Consider the following 23,809-nt stretch of genomic DNA (forward strand, 5'->3'; position numbering starts at 1 on the left):
TGTACAGTAGACTGTCTCATCTTCTGTACAGTAGACTGTCTCTCCATGCTGCACATTCCTGTATTATCTGCTGTACAGTAGACTGACTCTCCATGCTGCACATTCCTGTATTATCTGCTGTACAGTAGACTGTCTCTCCATGCTGTACATTCCTATATTATCTGCTGTACAGGAGACTCTGTCCATGCTGTACATTCCTGTATTATCTCCTGTACAGTAGACTGTCTCTCCATGCTGTACATTCCTGTATTATCTTCTGTACAGTAGACTGTCTCTCCATGCTGTACATTCCTGTATTATCTGCTGTACAGGAGACTGACTCTCCATGCTGCACATTCCTGTATTATCTGCTGTACAGTAGACTGTCTCTCCATGCTGTACATTCCTGTATTATCTGCTGTACAGGAGACTCTCTCCATGCTGTACATTCCTGTATTATCTGCTGTACAGTAGACTGTCTCTCCATGCTGTACATTCCTGTATTATCTGCTGTACAGTAGACTGTCTCTCCATGCTGTACATTCCTGTATTATCTGCTGTACAGGAGACTCTCTCCATGCTGTACATTCCTGTATTATCTGCTGTACAGTAGACTGCCTCTCCATGCTGTACATTTCTGTATTATCTGCTGTACAGTAGACTGTCTCTCCATGCTGTACATTCCTGTATTATCTGCTGTACAGGAGACTCTCTCCATGCTGTACATTCCTGTATTATCTCCTGTACAGTAGACTGTCTCTCCATGCTGTACATTCCTGTATTATCTCCTGTACAGTAGACTGCCTCTCCATGCTGTACATTCCTGTATTATCTGCTGTACAGGAGACTGTGTCTCTCCATGCTGTACATTCCTGTATTATCTGCTGTACAGTAGACTGTCTCTCCATGCTGCACATTCCTGTATTATCTGCTGTACAGGAGACTGTCTCTCCATGCTGTACATTCCTGTATTATCTGCTGTACAGGAGACTCTCTCCATGCTGCACATTCCTGTATTATCTTCTGTACAGGAGACTGTGTCTCTCCATGCTGTACACTCCTGTATTATCTGCTGTACAGTAGACTGTCTCTCCATGCTGTACACTCCTGTATTATCTGCTGTACAGTAGACTGTCTCTCCATGCTGCACATTCCTGTATTATCTGCTGTACAGTAGACTGTCTCTCCATGCTGTACATTCCTGTATTATCTGCTGTACAGGAGACTCTCTCCATGCTGTACATTCCTGTATTATCTCCTGTACAGTAGACTGTCTCTCCATGCTGTACATTCCTGTATTATCTCCTGTACAGTAGACTGCCTCTCCATGCTGTACATTCCTGTATTATCTGCTGTACAGGAGACTGTGTCTCTCCATGCTGTACATTCCTGTATTATCTGCTGTACAGTAGACTGTCTCTCCATGCTGTACATTCCTGTATTATCTGCTGTACAGTAGACTGTCTCTCCATGCTGCACATTCCTGTATTATCTGCTGTACAGGAGACTGTCTCTCCATGCTGTACATTCCTGTATTATCTGCTGTACAGGAGACTCTCTCCATGCTGCACATTCCTGTATTATCTTCTGTACAGGAGACTGTGTCTCTCCATGCTGTACACTCCTGTATTATCTGCTGTACAGTAGACTGTCTCTCCATGCTGTACATTCCTGTATGATCTGCTGTACAGTAGACTGTCTCTCCATGCTGCACATTCCTGTATTATCTGCTGTACAGTAGACTGTCTCTCCATGCTGCACATTCCTGTATTATCTGCTGTAAAGTAGACTCTCTCCATGCCCTGTATTATCTAATGTACAGTAGACTGTCTCTCCATACTGTACATTCCTGTATTATCTGCTGTACAGTAGACTGTCTCTCCATGCTGTACAGTAGACTGTCTCTCCATGCTGTACATTCCTGTATTATCTCCTGTACGGTAGACTGTCTCTCCATGCTGTACATTCCTGTATTATCTCCTGTACAGTAGACTGTCTCTCCATGCTGTACATTCCTGTATTATCTGCTGTACAGTAGACTGTCTCTCCATGCTGTACATTCCTGTATTATCTCATGTACAGTAGACTGTCTCTCCATGCTGTACATTCCTGTATTATCTGCTGTACAGTAGACTGTCTCTCCATGCTGTACATTCCTGTATTATCTGCTGTACAGTAGACTGTCTCTCCATGCTGTACATTCCTGTATTATCTGCTGTACAGTAGACTGTCTCTCCATGCTATACATTCCTGTATTATCTGCTGTACAGTAGACTGTCTCTCCATGCTGTACATTCCTGTATTATCTGCTGTACAGGAGACTGTCTCTCCATGCTGTACATTCCTGTATTATCTGCTGTACAGTAGACGGTCTCTCCATGCTGTACATTCCTGTATTATCTGCTGTACAGTAGACTGTCTCTCCATGCTATACATTCCTGTATTATCTGCTGTACAGTAGACTGTCTCTCCATGCTGTACATTCCTGTATTATCTGCTGTACAGGAGACTGTCTCTCCATGCTGTACATTCCTGTATTATCTGCTGTACAGTAGACTGTCTCTCCATGCTGTACATTCCTGTATTATCTGCTGTACAGTAGACTGTCTCCCCATGCTGTACATTCCTGTATTATCTCCTGTACAGTAGACTGTCTCTCCATGCTGTACAGTAGACTGTCTCTCCATGCTGTACATTCCTGTATTATCTGCTGTACAGTAGACTCTCTCCATGCTGTACATTCCTGTATTATCTCCTGTACAGTAGACTGTCTCTCCATGCTGTACAGTAGACTGTCTCTCCATGCTGTACAGTAGACTGTCTCTCCATGCTGTACATTCCTGTATTATCTGCTGTACAGTAGACTGTCTCTCCATGCTGTACATTCCTGTATTATCTGCTGTACAGTAGACTGTCTCTCCATGCTGTACATTCCTGTATTATCTGCTGTACAGTAGACTGTCTCTCCATGCTGTACAGTAGACTGTCTCCCCATGCTGTACATTCCTGTATTATCTGCTGTACAGTAGACTGTCTCTCCATGCTGTTGTGGTCCTCTCTGGTGCCATCACCTTGCGGTGCGGTCAGCTGTTAATATTAACACTTTGGTTTCCAGTCGTATTGCATCGATCTAAGTAAGTTAAGGTGTAACCCTGTAGCTCGGAGGATGGTGGCACCGCGGTATAGATGATATAGATGGCGGCTCATTGTCTCTGCCACGGCTGTGGTCTCCTCATTCATGCGCCATATTTATCTGTACATAAATGGTATTGGCGCCTCTGTGGTCACATGTGAACCGTAGTGCCAGGGACCTCCCCGCGGACACTGAACTTGATGGATTTCTAAAATACTTTTTCCTCATCTTTCCGCTCAGTTCCAGGAATGTCTCCCTCCGCCATATGAACTCCGAGTGGAGCGACATTCTGCGCGGTCTGTTACATTCACGTATCATCCTCATGTGTTGCTATTGATCGGACATTTTGCCGCCAGTCGGTAAATTTCTTGGCGTCTACGTCCGGTTGATTGTTGTTTCGTGTCAGAAGAGAAGAAGGTGAGAAGAAGATGGAGGCCGCGGCGGATCCTGCGGTGACCTGAGGAGTGGGGGGGGGGGGGGGTGTTGTCTTCTTGTCGGGGAGCAGCGGGGTCTCCCTGTTTTCATTCCACATAACAATACATGCAGAAGTCGGCGCTGGGCCCCCCGCTGTGCTCGTAATCGTCGGCTCCCTCCATGAGGCTTTAATCCGGTTACCATGACAACATGTAAATCCCCCCTCCGCTTCGGGGGGAGACACTAGTAAAATATCCTCAGTTATGGGGACAGCAGAAGGATACGGAGCGAAGCAGACGAGACACAGTCGCCGTGCGTGGGGTAATAAGCAGGAGGGCGCCGTTCACTGCGCCACCGCACGTCACAGGGGCAGGTCTACGCGGTTCTTCAGTCTGGTAAATACTGCACTATAGAGAAACGCAGCCGCCATTACATCAGAGCCAACCCCAGCGAAGAAACTGCGCAATATGGCGGTCAGGAAACACAACACGTATCAGCATGTAGGAGCGCGGTCAGGACGTTCCATCCCGCCAAATAAAATGGCGTCCGGCAGGTGGGACAATCCACCATTCTTCCCCCAATAGTTCATCCAGTTAACTATTAAATGAATCGTATGATAACTACAACTCTCAGCATGGAGGGGCCGGGCTCTATTCTGCATCAGCTTCTCTTCACTATAATTGGGCACAATTCGGCCGCACATCTGGCGCATCGTTAAGTCCGGTGACTGAACTAAACAATTGGCTAATGTCTCTTACCCTGGTGGAGCCTGGATGAGGGGCACAGGAACGTCTCTTACCCTGGTGGAGCCCGGATGATGGGCACAGGAACGTCTCTTACCCTGGTGGAGCCCGGATGATGGGCACAGGAACGTCTCTTACCCTGGTGGAGCCCGGATGATGGGCACAGGAACGTCTCTTACCCTGGTGGAGCCCGGATGATGGGCACAGGAACGTCTCTTACCCTGGTGGAGCCCGGATGATGGGCACAGGAACGTCTCTTACCCTGGTGGAGCCCGGATGAGGGGCACAGGAACGTCTCTTACCCTGGTGGAGCCCGGATGATGGGCACAGGAACGTCTCTTACCCTGGTGGAGCCCGGATGATGGGCACAGGAACGTCTCTTACCCTGGTGGAGCCCGGATGATGGGCACAGGAACGTCTCTTACCCTGGTGGAGCCCGGATGATGGGCACAGGAACGTCTCTTACCCTGGTGGAGCCCGGATGATGGGCACAGGAACGTCTCTTACCCTGGTGGAGCCCGGATGATGGGCACAGGAACGTCTCTTACCCTGGTGGAGCCCGGATGATGGGCACAGGAACGTCTCTTACCCTGGTGGAGCCCGGATGATGGGCACAGGAACGTCTCTTACCCTGGTGGAGCCCGGATGATGGGCACAGGAACGTCTCTTACCCTGGTGGAGCCCGGATGATGGGCACAGGAACGTCTCTTACCCTGGTGGAGCCCGGATGATGGGCACAGGAACGTCTCTTACCCTGGTGGAGCCCGGATGATGGGCACAGGAACGTCTCTTACCCTGGTGGAGCCCGGATGATGGGCACAGGAAAGTCTCTTATTCTGGTTGTGGGCCACAGTAATGTCTCTTACCCCGGTGGGTGCCACATGAGGGGCACAGTAATGTCTCTTACCCCGGTGGGTGCCACATGAGGGGCACAGTAATGTCTCTTACCCCGGTGGGTGCCACATGAGGGGCACAGTAATGTCTCTTCCCCCGGTGGTTCCCTCATGAGGGGCACAGTAATGTCTCTTACCCCAGTGGTGCCCGGTTGAGGGCACAGTAATGTCTCTTCCTCCGGTGGTTCCCACATGAGGGGCACAGTAAGGTCTCTTCCCCCGGTGGTTCCAACATGATGGGCACAGTAATGTCTCTTCCCCCGGTGGTTCCCTCATGAGGGGCACAGTAATGTCTCTTCCCCCGGTGGTTCCCTCATGATGGGCACAGTAATGTCTCTTCCCCCGGTGGTTCCAACATGATGGGCACAGTAATGTCTCTTCCCCCGGTGGTTCCAACATGATGGGCACAGTAATGTCTCTCCCCCGGTGGTTCCCTCATGAGGGGCACAGTAATGTCTCTTACCCCGGTGGTTCCCACATGAGGGGCACAGTAAGGTCTCTTACACCGGTGGTTCCCACATGAGGGGCACAGTAAGGTCTCTTACACCGGTGGTTACCTCATGAGGGGCACAGTAATGTCTCTTTCCCCGGTGGTGCCCGGTTGGGGGGGGGGGCACAGTAATGTCTCTTCCCCCGGTGGTGCCCGGTTGGGGGGGGGGGGCACAGTAATGTCTCTCACCCCAGTGGTTCCCTCATGAGGGGCACAGTAATGTCTCTTCCCCCGGTGGTTCCCTCATGAGGGGCACAGTAATGTCTCTTTCCCCGGTGGTGCCCGGTTGGGGGGGGGGGGGGCACAGTAATGTCTCTTCCCCCGGTGGTTCCCACATGAGGGGCACAGTAATGTCTCTTCCCTCGGTGGTTCCCTCATGAGGGGCACAGTAATGTCTCTTTCCCCGGTGGTTCCCTCATGAGGGGCACAGTAATGTCTCTTTCCCCGGTGGTTCCCTCATGAGGGGCACAGTAATGTCTCTTCCCCCGGTGGTTCCCTCATGAGGGGCACAGTAATGTCTCTTTCCCCGGTGGTTCCCTCATGAGGGGCACAGTAATGTCTCTTTCCCCGGTGGTGCCCGGTTGGGGGGGGGGGGGGCGGCACAGTAATGTCTCTTTCCCCGGTGGTTCCCTCATGAGGGGCACAGTAATGTCTCTTACCCCGGTGGTTCCCTCATGAGGGGCACAGTAATGTCTCTTACCCCGGTGGTTCCCTCATGAGGGGCACAGTAATGTCTCTTTCCCCGGTGGTTCCCACATGAGGGGCACAGTAATGTCTCTTACCCCGGTGGTTCCCTCATGAGGGGCACAGTAATGTCTCTTTCCCCGGTGGTTCCCACATGAGGGGCACAGTAATGTCTCTTTCCCCGGTGGTGCCCGGTTGGGGGGGGGGGGGGGCACAGTAATGTCTCTTTCCCCGGTGGATCCCGGTTGGGGGGGGGGGGCACAGTAATGTCTCTTACCCCGGTGGTTCCCTCATGAGGGGCACAGTAATGTCTCTTTCCCCGGTGGTTCCCACATGAGGGGCACAGTAATGTCTCTTCCCCCGGTGGTTCCCACATGAGGGGCACAGTAATGTCTCTTTCCCCGGTGGTTCCCACATGAGGGGCACAGTAATGTCTCTTACCCCGGTGGTTCCCTCATGAGGGGCACAGTAATGTCTCTTTCCCCGGTGGTTCCCACATGAGGGGCACAGTAATGTCTCTTTCCCCGGTGGTTCCCACATGAGGGGCACAGTAATGTCTCTTTCCCCGGTGGTTCCCACATGAGGGGCACAGTAATGTCTCTTTCCCCGGTGGTTCCCTCATGAGGGGCACAGTAATGTCTCTTTCCCCGGTGGTGCCCGGTTGGGGGGGGGGGGGGGCACAGTAATGTCTCTTTCCCCGGTGGATCCCGGTTGGGGGGGGGGGGGCACAGTAATGTCTCTTACCCCGGTGGTTCCCTCATGAGGGGCACAGTAATGTCTCTTTCCCCGGTGGTTCCCACATGAGGGGCACAGTAATGTCTCTTCCCCCGGTGGTTCCCACATGAGGGGCACAGTAATGTCTCTTTCCCCGGTGGTTCCCACATGAGGGGCACAGTAATGTCTCTTTCCCCGGTGGTTCCCACATGAGGGGCACAGTAATGTCTCTTACCCCGGTGGTTCCCTCATGAGGGGCACAGTAATGTCTCTTTCCCCGGTGGTTCCCACATGAGGGGCACAGTAATGTCTCTTTCCCCGGTGGTTCCCTCATGAGGGGCACAGTAATGTCTCTTTCCCCGGTGGTTCCCACATGAGGGGCACAGTAATGTCTCTTTCCCCGGTGGTTCCCACATGAGGGGCACAGTAATGTCTCTTTCCCCGGTGGTTCCCACATGAGGGGCACAGTAATGTCTCTTTCCCCGGTGGTTCCCACATGAGGGGCACAGTAATGTCTCTTACCCCGGTGGTTCCCTCATGAGGGGCACAGTAATGTCTCTTTCCCCGGTGGTTCCCACATGAGGGGCACAGTAATGTCTCTTCCCCCGGTGGTTCCCACATGAGGGGCACAGTAATGTCTCTTTCCCCGGTGGTTCCCACATGAGGGGCACAGTAATGTCTCTTACCCCGGTGGTTCCCTCATGAGGGGCACAGTAATGTCTCTTTCCCCGGTGGTTCCCACATGAGGGGCACAGTAATGTCTCTTCCCCCGGTGGTTCCCTCATGAGGGGCACAGTAATGTCTCTTACCCCGGTGGTTCCCACATGAGGGGCACAGTAATGTCTCTTACCCCTGTGGTTCCCTCATGAGGGGCACAGTAATGTCTCTTTCCCCGGTGGTGCCCGGTTGGGGGGGGGGGGCACAGTAATGTCTCTTTCCCCGGTGGATCCCGGTTGGGGGGGGGGGGCACAGTAATGTCTCTTACCCCGGTGGTTCCCTCATGAGGGGCACAGTAATGTCTCTTTCCCCGGTGGTTCCCACATGAGGGGCACAGTAATGTCTCTTCCCCCGGTGGTTCCCACATGAGGGGCACAGTAATGTCTCTTTCCCCGGTGGTTCCCACATGAGGGGCACAGTAATGTCTCTTACCCCGGTGGTTCCCTCATGAGGGGCACAGTAATGTCTCTTTCCCCGGTGGTTCCCACATGAGGGGCACAGTAATGTCTCTTTCCCCGGTGGTTCCCACATGAGGGGCACAGTAATGTCTCTTTCCCCGGTGGTTCCCACATGAGGGGCACAGTAATGTCTCTTTCCCCGGTGGTTCCCTCATGAGGGGCACAGTAATGTCTCTTTCCCCGGTGGTGCCCGGTTGGGGGGGGGGGGGGCACAGTAATGTCTCTTTCCCCGGTGGATCCCGGTTGGGGGGGGGGGGGCACAGTAATGTCTCTTACCCCGGTGGTTCCCTCATGAGGGGCACAGTAATGTCTCTTTCCCCGGTGGTTCCCACATGAGGGGCACAGTAATGTCTCTTCCCCCGGTGGTTCCCACATGAGGGGCACAGTAATGTCTCTTTCCCCGGTGGTTCCCACATGAGGGGCACAGTAATGTCTCTTTCCCCGGTGGTTCCCACATGAGGGGCACAGTAATGTCTCTTACCCCGGTGGTTCCCTCATGAGGGGCACAGTAATGTCTCTTTCCCCGGTGGTTCCCACATGAGGGGCACAGTAATGTCTCTTTCCCCGGTGGTTCCCTCATGAGGGGCACAGTAATGTCTCTTTCCCCGGTGGTTCCCACATGAGGGGCACAGTAATGTCTCTTTCCCCGGTGGTTCCCACATGAGGGGCACAGTAATGTCTCTTTCCCCGGTGGTTCCCACATGAGGGGCACAGTAATGTCTCTTTCCCCGGTGGTTCCCACATGAGGGGCACAGTAATGTCTCTTACCCCGGTGGTTCCCTCATGAGGGGCACAGTAATGTCTCTTTCCCCGGTGGTTCCCACATGAGGGGCACAGTAATGTCTCTTCCCCCGGTGGTTCCCACATGAGGGGCACAGTAATGTCTCTTTCCCCGGTGGTTCCCACATGAGGGGCACAGTAATGTCTCTTACCCCGGTGGTTCCCTCATGAGGGGCACAGTAATGTCTCTTTCCCCGGTGGTTCCCACATGAGGGGCACAGTAATGTCTCTTCCCCCGGTGGTTCCCTCATGAGGGGCACAGTAATGTCTCTTACCCCGGTGGTTCCCACATGAGGGGCACAGTAATGTCTCTTACCCCTGTGGTTCCCTCATGAGGGGCACAGTAATGTCTCTTTCCCCGGTGGTGCCCGGTTGGGGGGGGGGGGCACAGTAATGTCTCTTTCCCCGGTGGATCCCGGTTGGGGGGGGGGGGGGCACAGTAATGTCTCTTTCCCCGGTGGTGCCCGGTTGGGGGGGGGGGGGCACAGTAATGTCTCTTTCCCCGGTGGATCCCGGTTGGGGGGGGGGGGGCACAGTAATGTCTCTTCCCCCGGCTGTGCCCGGTTGAGGGCCATGGGCTGTACCATTACATGAATCCCGGGGGGAGGAGGGGGTCTGTGCAGTTTTTCGCCTCTCATCCCAGTGTGAAGCGTCTGGAGCCCGGGAGGAGCGGGATAGAGGGGGAGGGTAGGATCAGCTCTTCCTCCCATCCGCACGGTGCAGCTGCAGGGGAGGCCGCCTGGATCGCTGCGATTGGCTCGGCCGTCTGCTGGGATTGTTCGGGGCTGCAGAGCTGGAGGTTTGGGAATCGTCTCTTCATCCTCCTCATCCAAGGGGGGGACCAGGACGGCGATGGTTACACAGTGAGCGATAGTCTGCAGAGCCCTCGTGATCGCTCGGACGGGGCAGTAACGGATAAGAGCGGATCCGGTGAGTAGTGATGACATCTGGGGGTCTCCGGCATTGATGCTATTGTCTGGGGGTCGTCTGTCTCTGCGGCACGTGTGTGTGTGACCTTCCGATGCGGCGGCTGCATCCTGCGGACCATTCTCTTTGTGTCACCTTCACCGGGACTCCACAAGTGGGACGACCACCAAACGGGGTGCCTCCAGCTGTTGCAAAACTACAACTCCCAGCATGCCCGGACAGCCAACGGCTGTCCGGGCATGCTGGGAGTTGTAGTTTTGCAACAGCTGGAGGGTCACAATTTGAAGACCACCGGTGTAGGGCATGTTGGGAGTTGTAGTTTTGCAACAGCTGGAGGTCCACAATTTGAAGACCACTGGTATAGGGCATGCTGGGAGTTGTAGTTTTGCAAAAGATGGAGGCACCCTGGTTGGGAAACACTGTCCTGGGCATTAAAGATAACAAGGAAGATGCTAGGTTTTGTGGGCACTGTCATGGGCACCATCAGGGTTGTCACGCCACCTCACATTTGATGCCCCTGGCTGTCCGAGCATGCTGGGAGTTGTAGTTTTGCAAAAGATATAGGCACCCTGGTTGGGAAACACTGATCCAGGGCATTAAAGATGCCAAGGAAGATGCTAGGCTTTGTGGGCACTGTCATGGTGCCCATGACAGTGCCCACAAAACTGGTGCCCATCCGGGTTGTCACGCCACCCCACAATTGATGCCTTTGGCGGTCCAGGCATGCTGGGAGTTGTAGTTTTGCAAAATCTGGGGGCACCCTGGTTGGAAAACACTGTCCTGGGCATTAGAGATGCCAAGGAAGATGCTAGGTTTTGTAGGCACTGTCATGTACGGGCATGCTGGGAGTTGTAGTTTTTTCAACAGCTGGAGACATGCGGTTTGGAAAACACTGCACCATACCCATCAGTGGCACTTTAACAAACCATTGGCGCTGATGCTATTTTCGAGACAATGTTCTCCTTCTTCTTGTCGCCAGGAAAAAAAAAGTTTAAAAAAATTGCGCATAAGGCTAGTTACTGTATAGTCGCGTTACCCACTAAAGATCAGGTACCGACTCCCCGTCTGGGGGGGGGGGGGAACCCCATCTCTCGAAAATTTGTCTGTCGCCGTTTTCTGCGCGGCTTCCCGCTGGATTCACTCATCTGGCGCTAACTCCTCACGCCGCGCGCTGAAGACTTTAAGACTTTTAGTTGAGCGGAAATAGAAAGTCACGATGAATCACAAGTCAGAGCAGCGGAGGCGTCCCGCCGCCATTTTTTTTATCCGATACCACCGAACACGTCACAATCTATCCTACTTTTGCGCAGTGATCTGCATTAGCGTCAGATTCCTCCACATCAACAACAAGACGCGAGAATCCACGACAAAAAAAATCTGTATATGTTGTTTACGTTAGAATGAGGGATGAACCATAAATGCTATAAAACGCAGACAATGGCGAATGGCGTCTCTATTACCGCTGACGCTGGGCTTGTGTGTTATGTCGCCGCTGAATGTCGTCTCGTATGATGGAATCACCCGGCTGGTGAAGAAATGGCGGAGGCAGCGTTGGTGTCCGCCGTCTGCGTTGTGTCAGGACTTATATCTAGTGAGACCTGTGATTTATAATACCGTCCTCCATATTACATAGCGACGACACATACCGCAACGCTGTACACACAATAGGAGGGATTTATCAAACTCTGGTTGCTATGGGCAACTTTTCCCTTGCACAATCAGATCGCTTCTTTATTTTGCAGAAGCTTTGTTAAAAATGAAAGCAGTGATCTGATTGGTTGCTATGGGCAACTGCTCCACTTTCCCTCTGCACAAGTTTTGATCAATCTCCCCTATGTGTAGAGGATCAGTGGAGCAGTCGCCCATAGCAACCAATCAGATACCAGCTTTCATTTTTCTGAGGCCTTTTTAAAAATGAAAGAAACCAATCTAATTGGTTGCTATGGGCGACTGCTTCACTAATCCTCTGTATAAGGTTTGATAAATCTCCCTCAATGTATCACTCCCATCCTCCCTGACCCCAGGAGATCACAATCTAATCTCCTATCATACTATGTATCACTCCCATCATCCCTGACCCCAGGAGCTCACAATCTAATCTCCTATCATACAATGTATCACTCCCATCATCCCTGACCCCAGGAGATCACAATCTAATCTCCTATCATACAATATATCACTCCCATCATCCCTGACCCCAGGAGCTCACAATCTAATCTCCTATCATACAATGTATCACTCCCAACATCCCTGACCCCAGGAGATCACAATCTAATCTCCTATCATACAATGTATCACTCCCATCATCCCTGACCCCAGGAGCTCACAATCTAATCTCCTATCATACAATGTATCACTCCCATCATCCCTGGCCCCAGGAGATCACAATCTAATCTCCTATCATACAATGTATCACTCCCATCATCCCTGACCCCAGGAGATCACAATCTAATCTCCTATCATACAATGTATCACTCCCATCATCCCTGACCCCAGGAGATCACAATCTAATCTCCTATCAAATACAATGTATCACTCCCATCATCCCTGACCCCAGGAGCTCACAATCTAATCTCCTATCATACAATGTATCACTCCCATCATCCCTGACCCCAGGAGATCACAATCTAACCTCCTATCATACAATGTATCACTCCCATCATCCCTGACCCCAGGAGCTCACAATCTAATCTCCTATCACATACAATGTATCACTCCCATCCTCCCTGACCCCAGGAGCTCACAATCTAATCTCCTATCACATACAATGTATCACTCCCATCATCCCTGACCCCAGGAGCTCACAATCTAATCTCCTATCACATACAATGTATCACTCCCATCATCCCTGCCCCCTGGAGCTCACAATCTAATCTCCTATCATACAATGTATCACTCCCATCATCCCTGACCCCAGGAGCTCACAATCTAATCTCCTATCACATACAATGTATCACTCCCATCATCCCTGACCCCAGGAGCTCACAATCTAATCTCCTATCATACAATGTATCACTCCCATCATCCCTGACCCCAGGAGCTCACAATCTAATCTCCTATCATACAATGTATCACTCCCATCATCCCTGACCCCAGATCACAATCTAATCTCCTATCACATACAATGTATCACTCCCATCATCCCTGACCCCAGATCACAATCTAATCTCCTATCATACCACGTATCACTCCCATCATCCCTGACCCCAGGAGCTCACAATCTAATCTCCTATCACATACAATGTATCACTCCCATCATCCCTGACCCCAGGAGCTCACAATCTAATCTCCTATCATACAATGTATCACTCCCATCATCCCTGACCCCAGGAGCTCACAATCTAATCTCCTATCATACAATGTATCACTCCCATCATCCCTGACCCCAGATCACAATCTAATCTCCTATCATACCACGTATCACTCCCATCATCCCTGACCCCAGGAGCTCACAATCTAATCTCCTATCACATACAATGTATCACTCCCATCATCCCTGACCCCAGGAGCTCACAATCTAATCTCCTATCACATACAATGTATCACTCCCATCATCCCTGACCCCAGGAGCTCACAATCTAATCTCCTATCATACAATGTATCACTCCCATCATCCCTGACCCCAGGAGCTCACAATCTAATCTCCTATCATACAATGTATCACTCCCATCATCCCTGACCCCAGATCACAATCTAATCTCCTATCACATACAATGTATCACTCCCATCATCCCTGACCCCAGATCACAATCTAATCTCCTATCATACCACATATCACTCCCATCATCCCTGACCCCAGGAGCTCACAATCTAATCTCCTATCACATACAATGTATCACTCCCATCATCCCTGACCCCAGGAGCTCACAATCTAATCTCCTATCATACAATGTATCACTCCCATCATCCCTGACCCCAGGAGCTCACAATCTAATCTCCTATCATACAATGTATCACTCCCATCATCCCTGACCCCAGATCACAATCTAATCTCCTATCATACCACGTATCACTCCCATCATCCCTGACCCCAGGAGCTCACAATCTAATCTCCTATCACATACAATGTATCACTCCCATCATCCCTGACCCCAGGAGCTCACAATCTAATCTCCTATCATACAATGTATCACTCCCATCATCCCTGACCCCAGGAGCTCACAATCTAATCTCCCTTTGTCACACACACTGGCCCTTATTGTTTTTTGTTGTTACATTTCTATTGATTGTTCCTTCTTGTTATTAAACATAACTTTTGGCTGTCAGGTGGCATTGGACATGCGTCAAAGTGCGACCAAACGATCAAACGAAGAGGTTTTCACTTATTTAATTCCTTTCTTAGAAGTGAAAGATCACGGGGGGAAGAAAGTCGCCAAAAATAGGGCGGAAAATACACGGCTCAAACTATAGTGAACCCTGCGATAACATGTCCTAGATCTGAATGAATTAATCGTATGAAATCCTTTCCTCTTTACAACAAAATCCCACAAAAATTATCACTGGAAATCAAATGTATTAACCCCTGGAGGTCTGGATATGGAGTCACTCAAAATCACAGTGGAAAACCCCACTACAGGCTGATCCAACTTTATGTAATGTCCTTAATACAAGTCCCAATGAGGCTCAGTAGTGTGTGTGGCCTCCACGTGCCCGTATGACCTCCCTACAACGCCTGGGCATGATCCTGATGAGGTGGAGGATGGTCTCCTGAGGGATGTCCTCCCAGACCTGGACTAAAGCGTCCGCCAACTCCTGGACAGTCTGTGGTGGATGGAGCGAGACGTCCCAGATGTGATCAATCGGATTCAGGGGAACGGGCGGCCAGTCCATAGCATCAATGCCTTCCTCTTGTAGGAACTGCTGACACACTCCAGACACATGAGGTCTAGCATTGTCTTGTATTAGGAGGAACCCAACCGCACCAGCATATGGTCTCACAAGGGGTCTGAGGGTCTCATCTCGGTACCTAATGGCAGTCAGGATACCTGTGGTAAGCACATGGAGGGCTGTGCGGCCCCCAAAGAAATGCCACCCCACACCATTACTGACCCACCACCAAACCGGTCATGCTGGCGGATGTTGCAGGCTGCAGAACGTTCTCCACGGTGTCTCCAGACTCTGTCACGTCTGTCACATGTGCTCAGTGTGAACCTGCTTCCATCTGTGAAGAGCACAGGACACCAGTGGTGAATTAGCCAATCTTGGTGTTCTCTGGCAAATGCAAAACGTCCTGCACGGTGTTGGGCTGAAAGCACAACCCCCACCTGTGGACGTCGGGCCCTCGTACTACCCTCATGGAGTCTGTTTCTGACCCTTGAGTGGACACATGCACATTTGTGTCCTGCTGGAGGTCATTTTGCAGGGCTCTGGCAGTGCTCCTCCTGCTCCTCCATGCACAAAGGCGGAGGTAGCGGTCCTGCTGCTGGGTTGTTCTCCTCCTACGGCCTCCTCCACGTCTCCTGATGTACTGGCCTGTCTCCTGGTAGCGCCTCCATGCTCTGGACACTACGCTGACAGACACAGCAAACCTTCTTGCCACAGCTCACATTGATGTGCCATCCTGGATGAGCTGCACTACCTGAGCCACTTGTGTGGGTTGTAGACTCCTTCTCATGCTACCTCTAGAGTGAAAGCACCGCCAGCATTCAAAAGTGACCAAAACATCAGCCAGGAAGCATATGAACTGAGAAGTGGTCTGTGGTCACCACCTGCAGAACCACTCCTTTATTTGGGTTATCTTGCTAATTGCCTATAATTTCCCCCTGTTGTCTGTTCCATGTGAAATTGATTGTCAATCAGTGTTCTTCCTGAGTGGACAGTGGGATCTCACACAAGTGTCAGTGACTTGGAGTTACGTTGTGTTGTTATGTCGTGTTGTTACGTCGTGTTGTTACGTTGTGTTGTTACGTCGTGTTGTTATGTCGTGTTGTTACGTTGTGTTGTTACGTTGTGCTGTTACGTTGTGCTGTTACGTTGTGTTGTTACGTTGTGTTGTTACGTTGTGTTTTTACGTCGTGTTGTTACGTTGTGTTGTTACGTTGTGGTGTTACGTTGTGTTGTTACGTTGTGGTGTTACGTTGTGGTGTTACATTGTGTTGTTACGTTGTGGTGTTACGTTGTGTTGTTACGTTGTGTTGTTACGTTGTGGTGTTACGTTGTGTTGTTACGTTGTGTTGTTACGTTGTGTTGTTACGTTGTGATGTTACGTTGTGGTGTTACGTTGTGTTGTTACGTTGTGGTGTTACATTGTGTTGTTACGTTGTGTTGTTACGTTGTGTTGTTACATTGTGTTGTTTATGTTCCCTTTATGTTTTTGAGCAGTGTATAATAAATTACTCTGAGTGTGAATAAATAGAAAGCCACGCCCACGGATAAATAACTCAAAGTAAATCTTTGGCGCACAACGTTTAATAAATAGAGTGAAGTGCATTTCCCCAAACTTCTGTCATCATAGTAAATCAGGGTCAAAGTATCACTCCCATCATCCCTGACCCCAGGAGATCACAATCTAATCTCCTATCATACAATGTATCACTCCCATCATCCCTGACCCCAGGAGCTCACAATCTAATCACCTATCACACATTGTATCACTCCCATCATCCCTGACCCCAGGAGATTACAATCTAATCTCCTATCATACAATGTATCACTCCCATCCTCCCTGACCCCAGGAGATCACAATCTAATCTCCTATCATACAATGTATCACTCCCATCATCCCTGACCCCCGGAGCTCACAATCTAATCTCCTATCATACAATGTATCACTCCCATCATCCCTGACCCCAGGAGCTCACAATCTAATCTCCTATCATACAATGTATCACTCCCATCATCCCTGACCCCAGGAGATCACAATCTAATCTCCTATCATACAATGTATCACTCCCATCATCCCTGACCCCCGGAGCTCACAATCTAATCTCCTATCACATACAATGTATCACTCCCATCATCCCTGACCCCAGGAGCTCACAATCTAATCTCCTATCACATACAATGTATCACTCCCATCATCCCTGACCCCAGGAGCTCACAATCTAATCTCCTATCACATACAATGTATCACTCTCATCATCCCTGACCCCAGGAGCTCACAATCTAATCTCCTATCACATACAATGTATCACTCCCATCATCCCTGACCCCAGGAGCTCACAATCTAATCTCCTATCATACAATGTATCACTCCCATCATCCTTGACCCCGGTGATTTGGACAGGACAGAGGGACGTGGTGTTAGAGAGTAATAGTGAACACGACCTGTGACCTCTATCTGCCGCCCTTCACCCCGGTTTGGCACTGGTCATGTCCAGGTGCGGTGCAGCTACTAGTGGTAACTCGTGAGCACTACCTGGGGCCACTACAAGCAGCCGTACTCTCCCTACAATGTGTGATTCAGGACCCCCCTCCCCCACCCCAGACTAGGACCTGCACAACCCCTACAAGGATCCGGGCCTGGGATACATCTCTCCCGCTGTCAGTGCCCGTATGATAGAACCTATAATGTCACATGTGGCTGCGCTCACTACTTCTCCCCATAGTGGAATAAACTCCGAGCTTCTGCAGCTGTGACCTTCTATTCCCAAGTGTGCCGCCTCAGCAGTTTATAAAGTACCGCCATGTATTATAACCGCTGTAAGGTCATCCAGAAGGACAGAGAGAAACCTTCAACATGTCACCTCACAGCCGCAAAGATCTCATGTACCTGTCCGAAGGAGGCAGTATTATAGTAGTTATATTCTTGTATATAGGAGCAGTATTATAGTAGTTATATTCTTGTATATAGGAGCAGTATTATAGTAGTTATATTCTTGTATATAGGAGGCAGTATTATAGTAGTTATATTCTTGTATATAGGAGCAGTATTATAGTAGTTATATTCTTGTATATAGGAGCAGTATTATAGTAGTTATATTCTTGTATATAGGAGCAGTATTATAGTAGTTATATTCTTGTATATAGGGAGCAGTATTATAGTAGTTATATTCTTGTATATAGGAGCAGTATTATAGTAGTTATATTCTTGTATATAGGAGCAGTATTATAGTAGTTATATTCTTGTATATAGGGGCAGTATTATAGTAGTTATATTCTTGTATATAGGAGCAGTATTATAGTAGTTATATTCTTGTATATAGGAGCAGTATTATAGTAGTTATATTCTTGTATATAGGAGCAGTATTATAGTAGTTATATTCTTGTATATAGGAGCAGTATTATAGTAGTTATATTCTTGTATATAGGAGCAGTATTATAGTAGTTATATTCTTGTATATAGGAGGCAGTATTATAGTAGTTATATTCTTGTATATAGGAGCAGTATTATAGTAGTTATATTCTTGTATATAGGAGCAGTATTATAGTAGTTATATTCTTGTATATAGGAGGCAGTATTATAGTAGTTATATTCTTGTATATAGGAGCAGTATTATAGTAGTTATATTCTTGTATATAGGAGCAGTATTATAGTAGTTATATTCTTGTATATAGGAGCAGTATTATAGTAGTTATATTCTTGTATATAGGAGCAGTATTATAGTAGTTATATTCTTGTATATAGGAGCAGTATTATAGTAGTTATATTCTTGTATATAGGAGCAGTATTATAGTAGTTATATTCTTGGATATAGGAGCAGTATTATAGTAGTTATATTCTTGTATATAGGAGCAGTATTATAGTAGTTATATTCTTGTATATAGGAGGCAGTATTATAGTAGTTATATTCTTGTATATAGGAGCAGTATTATAGTAGTTATATTCTTGTATATAGGCGGCAGTATTATAGTAGATATATTCTTGTATATAGGAGAAGTATTATAGTAATTATACTCTTGTATATAGAAGCAGTATTATAGTAGTTATATTCTTGTATATAGGAGCAGTATTATAGTAGTTATATTCTTGTATATAGGAGAAGTAATATAGTAGTTACACTCTTGTATATAGGAGGCAGTATTATAGTAGTTATATTCTTGTATATAGGAGCAGCATTATAGTAGTTATATTCTTGTATATAGGAGCAGTATTATAGTAGTTATATTCTTGCATATAGGAGCAGTATTCTAGTAGTTATATTCTTGTATATAGGAGACAGTATTATAGTAGTTATATTCTTGTATATAGGAGGCAGTATTATAGTAGTTATATTCTTGTATATAGGAGGCAGTATTATAGTAGTTATATTCTTGTATATAGGAGGCAGTATTATAGTAGTTATATTCTTGTATATAGGAGCAGTATTATAGTAGTTATATTCTTGTATATAGGAGCAGTATTATAGTAGTTATATTCTTGTATATAGGAGCAGTATTATAGTAGTTATATTCTTGTATATAGGGGCAGTATTATAGTAGTTATATTCTTGTATATAGGAGCAGTATTATAGTAGTTCTATTCTTGTATATAGGAGCAGTATTATAGTAGTTATATTCTTGTATATAGGGGCAGTATTATAGTAGTTATGTGTACATAGGGAGCAGTATTATAGTACTTATGTGTATGTAGGGGGCAGTATTATAGCAGTTATGTGTATATAGGGAGCAGTGTTATAGTAGTTATGTGTATGTAGGGGGCAGTGTTATAGTAGTTATGTGTATGTAGGGGGCAGTATTATAGTAGTTATGTGTATGTAGGGGGCAGTGTTATAGTAGTTATGTGTATGGAGGGGGCAGTGTTATAGTAGTTATGTGTATGTAGGGGGCAGTGTTATAGTAGTTATGTGTATGGAGGGGGCAGTGTTATAGTAGTTATGTGTATGTAGGGGGCAGTGTTATAGTAGTTATGTGTATATAGGGGGCAGTGTTATAGTAGTTATGTGTATGTAGGGGGCAGTGTTATAGTAGTTATGTGTATATAGGGAGCAGTGTTATAGCAGTTATGTGTATGTAGGGAGCAGTGTTATAGTAGTTATGTGTATGTAGGGGGCAGTGTTATAGCAGTTATGTGTATGTAGGGGGCAGTATTATAGTAGTTATGTGTATGTAGGGGGCAGTGTTATAGTAGTTATGTGTATGGAGGGGGCAGTGTTATAGCAGTTATGTGTATGTAGGGGGCAGTGTTATAGCAGTTATGTGTATGTAGGGGGCAGTATTATAGTAGTTATGTGTATGTAGGGGGCAGTGTTATAGTAGTTATGTGTATGGAGGGGGCAGTGTTATAGCAGTTATGTGTATGTAGGGGGCAGTGTTATAGTAGTTATGTGTATGTAGGGGGCAGTATTATAGTAGTTATGTGTATGTAGGGGGCAGTGTTATAGTAGTTATGTGTATGTAGGGGGCAGTGTTATAGTAGTTATGTGTATGTAGGGGGCAGTATTATAGTAGTTATGTGTATGTAGGGGGCAGTGTTATAGTAGTTATGTGTATGTAGGGGGCAGTGTTATAGTAGTTATGTGTATGGAGGGGGCAGTGTTATAGCAGTTATGTGTATATAGGAGCAGTGTTATAGCAGTTATGTGTATGGAGGGGGCAGTGTTATAGCAGTTATGTGTATGTAGGGGGCAGTGTTATAGTAGTTATGTGTATGTAGGGGGCAGTGTTATAGTAGTTATGTGTATGGAGGGGGCAGTGTTATAGCAGTTATGTGTATATAGGAGCAGTGTTATAGCAGTTATGTGTATGGAGGGGGCAGTGTTATAGCAGTTATGTGTATGTAGGGGGCAGTATTATAGTAGTTATGTGTATGTAGGGGGCAGTGTTATAGTAGTTATGTGTATGGAGGGGGCAGTGTTATAGCAGTTATGTGTATATAGGAGCAGTGTTATAGCAGTTATGTGTATGTAGGGGGCAGTGTTATAGCAGTTATGTGTATGTAGGGGGCAGTGTTATAGTAGTTATGTGTATATAGGGGGCAGTGTTATAGCAGTTATGTGTATATAGGAGCAGTGTTATAGCAGTTATGTGTATATAGGAGCAGTGTTATAGCAGTTATGTGTATATAGGAGCAGTGTTATAGCAGTTATGTGTATATAGGAGCAGTGTTATAGCAGTTATGTGTATATAGGGGGCAGTGTTATAGCAGTTATGTGTATGTAGGGGGCAGTGTTATAGCAGTTATGTGTATATAGGGGGCAGTGTTATAGCAGTTATGTGTATATAGGGGGCAGTGTTATAGCAGTTATGTGTATATAGGAGCAGTGTTATAGCAGTTGTGTATGTAGGGGGCAGTGTTATAGCAGTTATGTGTGTATATAGGGGGCAGTGTTATAGCAGTTATGTGTATATAGGGGGCAGTGTTATAGCAGTTATGTGTATATAGGGGGCAGTGTTATAGCAGTTATGTGTATATAGGGGGCAGTGTTATAGCAGTTATGTGTATATAGGGGGCAGTGTTATAGCAGTTATGTGTATATAGGGGGCAGTGTTATAGCAGTTATGTGTATATAGGGGGCAGTGTTATAGCAGTTATGTGTATATAGGAGCAGTGTTATAGCAGTTATGTGTATATAGGAGCAGTGTTATAGCAGTTATGTGTATATAGGAGCAGTGTTATAGCAGTTATGTGTATATAGGAGCAGTGTTATAGTAGTTATGTCTATGTAGGGGGCAGTGTTATAGTAGTTATGTGTATATAGGGGGCAGTGTTATAGCAGTTATGTGTATATAGGGGGCAGTGTTATAGTAGTTATGTGTATGTAGGGGGCAGTATTATAGTAGTTATGTGTATGTAGGGGGCAGTGTTATAGTAGTTATGTGTATGTAGGGGGCAGTGTTATAGTAGTTATGTGTATGTAGGGGGCAGTATTATAGTAGTTATGTGTATGTAGGGGGCAGTGTTATAGTAGTTATGTGTATGGAGGGGGCAGTGTTATAGCAGTTATGTGTATGTAGGGGGCAGTGTTATAGTAGTTATGTGTATGTAGGGGGCAGTATTATAGTAGTTATGTGTATGTAGGGGGCAGTGTTATAGTAGTTATGTGTATGTAGGGGGCAGTGTTATAGTAGTTATGTGTATGTAGGGGGCAGTATTATAGTAGTTATGTGTATGTAGGGGGCAGTGTTATAGTAGTTATGTGTATGTAGGGGGCAGTGTTATAGTAGTTATGTGTATGGAGGGGGCAGTGTTATAGCAGTTATGTGTATATAGGAGCAGTGTTATAGTAGTTATGTCTATGTAGGGGGCAGTGTTATAGTAGTTATGTGTATGTAGGGGGCAGTGTTATAGCAGTTATGTGTATATAGGAGCAGTGTTATAGTAGTTATGTCTATGTAGGGGGCAGTGTTATAGCAGTTATGTGTATATAGGGGGCAGTGTTATAGTAGTTTTTGTTCTTGTAATAATATAGTTGAATGGTGTAAATACTATATGTGAGTATTATATGTTTTTCTGATATTGTGCGGATGATCTATACTACGTTGCCTTCGGGGTGTGATGAGTCTTATTGTGAATTAGCAGATTTTCTCCCCTTGTAATGATCTGGAGTTGTGGAGTATTATGTGCTATAAATCCACCGCTCTTCCAGTAAATCTCGAATCCTTTAAGTACATTTGATGAAATAGTCTAATTAAACGCAATAATTCGGTAGATTACGGGTCAGATGGAGAATGAGAAGATAATGACTGCGAAAGAGCGAGCGCTGCGTAATGACTACATGTCCTGTCGTGTGAAGCCGCTCATCTATTACTCCATGATAAATGACACCCGAATATCATGGCCACCGCCATTAGAGGAGAAAGTGTCTGATTACAGACAGGATTAAATATACTGCTCAAAAACATAAAGGTAACCCTGCGATAACACATCCTAAATCTGAATGAACTAATCGTATGAAATACTTCCGTCTTTACAACAACAAAATTTATCACTGGAAATCAAATGTATGAACCCCTGGAGGTCTGGATATGGAGTCACTCAAAATCACAGTGGAAAACCCCACTACAGGCTGATCCAACTTTATGTAATGTCCTTAATACAAGTCCCAATGAGGCTCAGTAGTGTGTGTGGCCTCCACGTGCCCGTATGACCTCCCTACAACGCCTGGGCATGATCCTGATGAGGTGGAGGATGGTCTCCTGAGGGATGTCCTCCCAGACCTGGACTAAAGCATCCGCCAACTCCTGGACAGTCTGTGGTGGATGGAGCGAGACGTCCCAGATGTGCTCAATCGGATTCAGGGGAACGGGCGGCCAGTCCATAGCATCAATGCCTTCCTCTTGTAGGAACTGCTGACACACTCCAGCCACATGAGGTCTAGCATTGTCTTGTATTAGGAGGAACCCAACCGCACCATCATATGGTCTCACAAGGGGTCTGAGGATCTCATCTCGGTACCTAATGGCAGTCAGGCTACCTCTGGCAAGCACATGGAGGGCTGTGCGGCCCCCCAAAGAAATGCCACCCCACACCATTACTGACTCACCGCCAAACTGGTCATGCTGGAGATGTTGCAGGCAGCAGAACGTTCTCCGCGGCGTCTCCAGACTCTGTCACGTCTGTCACATGTGCTCAGTGTGAACCTGCATTCATCTGTGAAGAGCACAGGACACCAGTGGTGAATTTGCCAATCTTGGTGTTCTCTGGCAAATGCCAAACATCCTGCACGGCGTTGGGCTGTAAGCACAACCCCCACCTGTGGACGTCGGGCCCTCATACCACCCTCATGGAGTCTGTTTCTGACCGTTTGAGTGGACACATGTACATTTGTGTCCTGCTGGAGGTCATTTTGCAGGGCTCTGGCAGTGCTCCTCCTGCTCCTCCTTGCACAAAGGCGGAGGTAGCGGTCCTGCTGCTGGGTTGTTTCCCTCCTATGGCCTCCTCTACGTCTCCTGATGTACTGGCCTGTCTCCTGGTAGCGCCTCCATGTTCTGGACACTACGCTGACAGACACAGCAAACCTTCTTGCCACAGCTCGCATTGATGTGCCATCCTGGAT

At 47.6% G+C, this 23,809-nt stretch overlaps 1 protein-coding gene across 10 annotated transcripts in view; it reads left to right on the forward strand.

Moving 5' to 3' along the window:
- Positions 1 to 23,809, forward strand: part of RAP1GAP (RAP1 GTPase activating protein) — a 140,616-nt gene that overhangs the window by 23,434 nt on the left and 93,373 nt on the right. Inside the window, exon 1 of one of the 10 annotated variants that reach the window (XM_056543196.1) lies at positions 9,622 to 9,935. The exons of 8 other annotated variants lie outside the window; for them this stretch is intronic. The gene's annotated coding sequence lies outside the window, so the exon portion shown is untranslated. Of the gene's footprint in view, positions 1 to 9,621; positions 9,936 to 23,809 lie in introns of those variants that run through there. One more of the 10 variants, XM_056543191.1, reaches the window with a different exon arrangement.

This window comes from Hyla sarda, chromosome 10 (assembly GCF_029499605.1).
Source record: "Hyla sarda isolate aHylSar1 chromosome 10, aHylSar1.hap1, whole genome shotgun sequence".
Classification (NCBI taxonomy): Eukaryota; Metazoa; Chordata; class Amphibia; order Anura; family Hylidae; genus Hyla; species Hyla sarda.